The sequence below is a fragment of the Nanorana parkeri genome, unplaced genomic scaffold (assembly GCF_000935625.1).
Source record: "Nanorana parkeri isolate BGI_ZX_2015 unplaced genomic scaffold, ASM93562v1 scaffold1783, whole genome shotgun sequence".
Lineage (NCBI taxonomy): Eukaryota > Metazoa > Chordata > Amphibia > Anura > Dicroglossidae > Nanorana > Nanorana parkeri.
The window spans coordinates 74943-83380 of record NW_017308051.1 but is presented as its reverse complement, the minus strand read 5'-3'; positions in this window follow the sequence as shown (position 1 = coordinate 83380).

The following is an 8438-nucleotide window of genomic DNA, read 5'->3' as shown; positions in this document are numbered from 1 at the left end:
CCCACCCCCCACACGCATATTATTAAACAAAATTAATTTCAGATGAAATGAACGAAAACTAAAAACGTTTCAATCTCATTAATAGGATCCACCTACATTCTCTTTGTAAAATATGTTTGTCACAGTTGCCCCCTCTATTATTCTTATTTTTTAAATCAGATCGTTTTTATTCAACAGTTTTGTAAACAGTCAATAACGTAGATCAACAGACAAAGAAAAAACAAACATCACCAAGTATCGACCAAGCACATCCCTTCATAAGAAACACAGTATGCCCTAGAACACAGCAATAGAGTTATAAAACCAACATTTCAGGTATAGAAAATAGACTGGACACCCGCACAGGTAAGGGATGCAGTATATATTCATGGAGATTGACTACATTGACTACCGAGATCTAAAGTGTAACAAAGAGGACCAAATCAGGGAGAAATTACTATCAAGCCCTCTCCTTTGATACGATACCTTTTCAAAGGCAAGGATCCTATCTAGCTCAATCATCCACTCTGAAACAGAAGGTGGGGAGTGTGATATCCATTTGCGTGCAATGAGTCTCCTGGCAGTAAATAAGGCTTTATGGATAGCTGATCTCAAATGGGTAGACAAAATGGGAGGATCTATTCCCCCTAAGAGGCAGGTAAGCGGAGACAAGGTGTAAAGGCACCATTGCAGCTGCACATGCGCAAAGAGCCAACCGCAAGAATCGCGGCAAACTGCGCATGCGCGAGAATCACAGCAATATGCGCGGGAAGGCGCACAGGAACTGAGATAGCTGTCTTAAATCCTATGACTATATAAGGAGGAGCCAGCCTCTCTTTCATTGCTAATGGTCTTGTCAGCTTGGTGTTTGTTACTTGTATCCCTGTGTTTGCCACTTAGACCTGCTTTGACTCGGATTGCCCTGGACTACTCTTTTGCTTGCTGCCAGCCCCTGACCCCGGCCTGTTCCCTGGTTTTGATATTGCCTTCTGAATTTGTACTTCGCTGCCTGACTGGATTTGACCCTTGGCTTGCTGACCTCTCTACAAAGTTGTTCCTGCACAGTGTCTGTTTCCAGCCTACGGCACTCGTGCTCCTCGCAAGAGACGCCTCCCCATCTTCCGGTCTCAGCCTCAGGTACGTGATACAAGGCAAGGGAAACATTAAAGACTGAATTAATTAGTTTAATTAATAATGAGTAATTATTTGGCTCCAATAGCTAACAAATTTAGGGCAACGCCATAGGAGATGTATAAGTGAACCCTGGTGGAATCGAAATTTCGGGCAAGATGGATCATCCCGGACACCAATTTTAACCAGAAATTCAGGTGTATGGTACAATCTATGTAAAATGAAAAGCTGGGTGAGGTGGTGAGGCGCTGATAGTGAGGTCAAGGGTACATTATGGATGTCCTCCCAGATCTCATCAGTAATAGGTCCGATATCCTGAATCCACCTATCTCTCACTCTATTCATTGTATGGGAGGAGGAATTGTTCATTAAATTAGGGTACAGAAAAGAAATAACTCCCTTCTTGCGTGTCGACTGAACCAGTGCGTCCAAAACCGGAGTGGGACAGAAAGGTTGGGGTCCTACCCCAAATTGAGACGAAAGGGCATGCCGAACTTGAAGGTACTGGAAAAAGTGTGTGTTTTTCTGCATTTCTATGCAGTTCTCTACTCCCCACTCTTCGTCGAACGTTTAATGCAGCTTTAAATATAGGACATTTACCATCTTCAATGTATGACGCCACCATTGTTGTTCTACCAAAAAATAAATAAAGACCCTCTGCTTCCAGACTCCTACCGACCTATTCCTCTCCTCAACACGGACGTTAAGATATTGGCTAAGGTTCTGGCTAACAGATTATCCTCTAAAATAACATCCATTATTCACTCAGATTAATCTGGTTTTCTTCCACACAAGTTGCAAAACAACAACCTAATCAGTAAGAAATGGGACATGTGGTGATTTGATGGAGGGGAGGAACAAACATGCATACGATCCTATTAAAAAACGAAATCTATTTTAAGAGTATATGCTCTTCATGTAATAAATTATCAAGAGAAAATATGCATATGTTTTTGTTTCCCCCTTTTTCTTAATATCCCATATTCCAGTATCTATCTAGAATTTTAGAGGATATAAAATAAAACAAAACAAATTAAGCTCTAATTCTAAGCATTATATTTTTGCAAATCTGTGCGAGTTCGATATTTGAAATTGAGCTCTATATAGCCATTTAAGCAGAAAAAGCATTTACTTTCGCTAAAGCCCCCTGTCATAGGCGTTAGGCTTGGTGTCTCCTTTTGATGTACCTTTTAAAAATATACCAAAGAACCTTTGGGAGACAAGTAACCTTTGTACAACTGCTTACAACGCCCAGTCGTTGCAACTTAGAGGTGTAATACCTTGAAAAGACCGTGCACCAATTTGATGAACTGCTCAGTGCGATTTTTTATCCTGTCCGGGACATGGTTACTATATGATTCAGGACAAAAGTTCAGTGAAGGCTTCTTCTTATATTCGTTGAACCGAGATAAGGACACTGATAAAGGCCAAAATCAAGGCTAAACACTTCTATGCTCGATGAACCGAGATTAGGGTTGCACAGATACCAAGTACAGTACTCGGTACAAGTACGAGTACATGTACCAATACTTTTGAGCTCCAAGACTAGACTAGAGAAAAATTCAAAAGTTAGGAGGCAGCTGTCATTTGTAAGGAGCACATGGAGCTCCTGGGATTTGGACATCTCTGTTTTAATGTACAATTTTTTTTATTAAATATAAATAAAGGGATGCACAGATACCAGTTTTGCGAGTAAGAGTACTGGTACTTGCCGAGTACTTACAAGTATGAGTACTGATACATTTTTGTTTATTGTCATGTGACAGTTTTTCTAAAACAATACAGACTAATGATTTCAGGACAGTGGTGGAGCGCCAGAGCCCGGTCCCAGCTGCAACCGCTGCAACCCTGGTAGTTCTCATGAAAATGCCAAGTATCGGCACTGGTACTCGAAAAGTATCTGTGCATCCCTAACCGAGATAAAGATATCTCTCCAGCGAAGCCAGCTTACACTTACCATGGATTACAAAAAGCCGAGAAACAGATAATCTTTCTCCTGAACTAAGTCCATCTACAATCCGGATCGCCATGCAAGCAATAGCCCGAGAAAGGGATAAACATCACCGTGAGTGCTATCTAAGATTTTCCTAACACGATACAAGCTTTTTGAACTTCTTTTTTAATCTTTTTTCTTATTTTTCTTTCTTTTTTCATACACATGTATGTTAATCCTTCCTTGAGCCAGAAGGATAGGTTTCTTTTCTCTCCCCATTCTTTGAGAATATCTCTCTTTTTCAAGATAAGAGATATCCTACATAAGACGTACATACCATAATACTTTTTTCTACATAGCCGAGTAGTTTCTTATATGTCTTATATGTAATATCTGTTTGTTGGTCTTTTGATATGTATGCATTTTAATCAATTTTGTTAAATAAATATATATATATTTTACTAGATTTGAAGACTTGTAGTTATGGTGGGATCCCTTTTGGGGAAAAATACTTCATTTCTGTTATAAACTTTACAAAAGCCAAAAAATATGGGGGGGTCTGGCTCTCCCTAATCCGTGGTTTTATTTTTTAGCTTCCCAGCTGCAGGACATCTCTGGATGGGAACATATGGATCCCATGCCATTGTTGCCTTCTCTTCTAGCTTTTCTGTTTAAGAGACTAGACCCGCTGAGCTCGTTGGAAACAAAGTTGTATACAAGGCAGTTTTCCCATCCGGCCACCATAAAGTTGATAGGAAAGGTGTGGGATGCCGTGAAGGGCATTCTTCATATTACGAGTTGTACTAGTTACACCCCACTATGGAACAATAAGTATCACCCCTTTATTGTTAGAATGCATCCTGTCCAACATGGTAAATACATTTACCATGTTGGACAGGATACATTCTAACAATAGACTTATCCAGTAGTGTATCCCCTATGCTTCAATATACAGTGCATTCAGAAAGTATTCAGACCCCCTTCACTTTTTTCAATTTTATGTTGCAACCTGATACTACAGTTGTTTAAATTCTTTTTCTCATTAATCTACACTCGGTACCTCATAATGAACTAGAACTTTCAGGGCCCCGGTGCAAGAAACCATGAAGCCCCCCCCCCAACCGGCATGGCACCGCATGGTTAACAGGAAGGCTGCCGAGGGCTGCCAGTATCTGTGTTTACGCACAGACGGGATTAACGAGGAAACTGGCATTTATTTAAAAAGTATTCGTTTGTAATGATTGATTGTGACCGTTAATAATATACAGTCCATGGCAGTAAATGATGGATGGCAGTAAATGACGGATGGCAGTAAATGATGGGTGGCAGGAAATGATGGGTGGCAGGAAATGATGGATGGAAAATTATTAACGGTAACAATTAACCATTTAAACAAAATAATTTGTGAATAAATGCCGGTTTCCTCCATAATACCGCCTGTGCGCAAGCCCAGATGCTGAGGTCGGCAAATTCGAATACGTCGACGTTCTCGACAGAACACCGGTATCTGCGTTTAGTATCGGGGCATTTTCACCAGTATGAGTACTCGTGAAAATGCCCAGTACTGGCACTGGTGTAACCCTACTTAAAAATACAATGCATTGCTGGGACTTGTAGTCCTACATAGTTGGAGCTATTCTGCATTGCTTTATAATCATCATACAGCAATGCAGAATACCACCAGCTATGTGGGACTACAAGTCCCAGCAATGCATTATAATAAAAGTCAGCACTACAGAATATCACCAACATCCCCCCCCCTTCCCCCACACACACACACACACACTTCCCCGCGCCCCCCCCCCTTCCCACTCTAGACTTACCTTTCCTCTCCTGCAGGGCCCTCTTCCTTGTCTCGGTGGCTGTGCGGCAGGGTAGGAGCGGCACGATCTCGGGGGCGGAACGCAATTGCGACCACAGTGGCCCTGGTAGTTCCGCCAGTGATCACATGTACTTAAGACCCCTTACTCAGTACTTTGTTGAAGCACCTTTGGCAGCAATTACAGCCACGAGTCTTTTTATGTATGATGCAACAAGCTTTGCACACCTGGATTGGGGGATTTTCTGCCATTCTTCTTTGCAAATCATCTCAAGCTCAGTCAGGTTGGATGGGGACAGTCAGTGGACAGCCATTTTCAGGTCTCTCCCGAGATGTTTAATAGGGTTCAAGTCTGGGCTCTGGCTGGACTACTCTAGGACATTCACAGAGTTGTCTGTAAGCCACTCCTGTGTTGTTTTGGCTGTGTGCGTAAGATCCTTGTCATGTTGGAAGGTGAACCTTAGACCCAGTCTGTGGTCCTGAGCACTGTGGAACAGATTTTAATTGAGGATATCAATGTACTTTTCTCTATTCAGCTTTCCCTCATCCCTGTCCCTGCTGCTGAAAAACACCCCCACAGGGAGATGCTGCCACCACTATGCTTCACTGTTGGGATGGTTATGTGCAGGTGATGAGCGGTGCATGGTTTCCTAACGCTTAGAATTGAGGCCAGACAGTTCAACCTTGGTTTCATCAGACCAATCTTGTTCCTCAAAGTCTGATAGTACTTCAGGTACTTTATTTGCAAACTCCAAGCGGGCTTTTATGTGTTTTGCACTGAGGAGATGCTTCCATCTAGCCACTCTGCCATAAAGGCCAGATCAGTGGAGGGCTGCAGTGATGGTTGTCCTTCTGGAACTTTGTCCCATCTCCACACAGGATCTCTGGGGCTCAGAGTGACCATCGTGTTCTCTGTCATCTCTCTTACTAAGGCCGTTCTCACCTGATTGCTCAATTTGGCCGGGCGACCAGCTCTTGGAAGAGTCCTGGTTGTGCCAAACTTCTTCCATTTGAGAATTATGGAGGCCACTGTGCTCTTGGGAACCTTCAGTGCAGCAGACATTTTTTGTAGGCTTCCCCAGATCTGTGCCTCGCAATAATCCTGTCTCTGAGCTCTGCACGCAGTTCCTTTGACCTCATGGCTTTTTCTCTGATACAGTATGCATTGTCAGCTGTAAGGCCTTCTATAGAGAAGTGTGTGCCTTTCCAAATCATGTCCAATCAACTTAATTTACCACAGGTGGACTCCAATCAAGGTGTAGAAACAGCTCAGCAGCGATCAAGAGAAACGGGAGGCACCTGAGCTAAATTTCAAGTGTTGTTGCTAAGGGTTTTCTGTCTTCTTCCTTTTTTTTTTTAATCTCTATCGGTTGAACTTGATGGACATGTGTCTTTTTTCAACCTGATTAATTATGAGTGACTATAGGTCTGAATACTTATGCCAATGTGATATTTAAATTTTTTATTTTTCATACATTTGCAAACATTTCTAAAATTCAGTTTTCACTTTGTCATTATGGGGTACTGAGTGTAGATTAATGAGAAACAACTGCAGTATCAGGCTGCAACATAACAAAATTGAAAAAAGTGAAGGGGGTCTGAATATTTTCTTATTGCACTGTAAAATGTCAAGTCACTGTCGACGTCAAATTATATGAATTGATGTTGCATAAGTGGTCCGACATCCTTTTTCTAAATGTGCGTTTAGTTTTGCCTATATAAAACATGCCACATTAGCAGGTGAGTAGGTACACCACTCCACGAGTATCACAATTTACAAAGTGACAACTACGATGTTGTTGACCGTTGGGAAGTGTAATGAAAGTTCCTACCTGTAGATATTTGCAGAAACTGCAATGTTGACAGGGAAAAGTCTCTGTGTATTTGCAGCACCTCTGTTATCTGTCAGAGTCATATTCACTTCTCGTTAAAATGCCCCCAATTATTTTTGCTCTCCTGTATGGCAAGATATGATTTTGTGAGACATATTTTTATATCATTTATTAAGATAAGACCATAATGGCAAGTTACAAACAAGCATTTTCAACAAACTGGATATCTAGTTATGACACTAGACTCTCTATAGTGGGCTCTGCAGGGTCTCGGATGGGCTGCACACCTCTTACTTGTCAGCGCTGTCCGCCTCCATGGTCGCCGGCTCCCGCCTCCTCTTCCGTCTTCCGTCCCCCGCCTCCTCTTACATCACTGGCCACACCGGCTCTTAGGTCACTGGCCAGTGATGTAAGAGGAGGCGGGGTTGCTCTTAGGCGGGGCCCACCTCCTCCTTCACCTTGAACGCTCACGCTGGCCTCTTCTCCCATAGCTGCTGGCTGTCACTGACACAGCTCCGCAGCGGCTGTGAGGGGAAACGCCGCTGCTGAGCTGTATCAGTGACAGCCAGCACCCTTACATGTCATAGCGACCCAGGCGGCCCCCACGGCATCAGAGAGATGCCCTGGCCGGGCCCCCCTGTGCCCGGGCCCCTATAGCGACCCATACGCCACTGTGTGTGGGGTTAAATTGTATCTATGAGGGGAAGCAGGGCAGGGTAGGCTGAATTGCATGCATGTATGAGGGAGAACTGAATTGAATATATGGGTGAGGGTGGCTCCATTTTATAAATGTGTGATAGGGGGATTGAGTACTGCATTCAGAGATTGAGCGGGTTCCAGCCGCTGATCTCTCCTCCGATCACTCTGGACCCGGAAGCGATGTGTATTATATCATCACTTCCGGTGTCACTATTTACATTCTGCGGCTCTTAGAGCCTGGAGAAGAAGCTGGGGAAGCAGGTCCTGGCTTCCTCAGCTTCATTGGGGTCCCTAGATGACATTGGGGGTCTTAAAGACCCATGGTATCTCCATAAAGGAGGACCTGTCACACCCTATCTGCTATTACATAGAGGGCTTTTTAGCCCCCTATGTGATAGCAATAAGGTTGGTGGAAAAAAAAAAGTGTTTAAAAATAACAAAATGTTTAACATATAAGAAACATAAAGTCCCCCGCCTCCCATGTGCATGCACATGCACACGCAAACACGTGTGAAAATGACAATTGCGCTACACATGTTACATATTGCCGTGAATGTTGGAGTGAGAGCAATAATTCTAGAGCCATCAAGCTGTAGCTCGCAGTATACTGAGCTTAGGGTGACGGGAGTACGCTAGTTTGTGTCCTCACATTACCCTTAGGAGAACTATGGGGAAAAGCCCCAACCCCATAGTTCTCCTATAATGAAGTTCTTATTTAAGGTAGGCTCAGACGAAGTGCAAGCTCTCTGTATTCACTCTCTGTATGTGTCTGTATTCTGTGTGCAGAACAAATATGTAATGAAATAGTTTGTTATAAAAAATCATTGTCCTGAGGCTTATATGTGTCTGTGTTTCTGGCACAGTATTTAAAAAAACTCTTTCACAAGATCAAGCTTTTTTATTTAGAAGATTTTAATAAATAGGCCTAACAGATATCTACATTGCATGTGTACTAGTTTTTTAAAATAATTGGTTTCTTTTTGCCTTTATTTTTAAGCTTTGTAAAATTAATTGGAATCTGACACTTCTGGGAGTGTCCGATCTT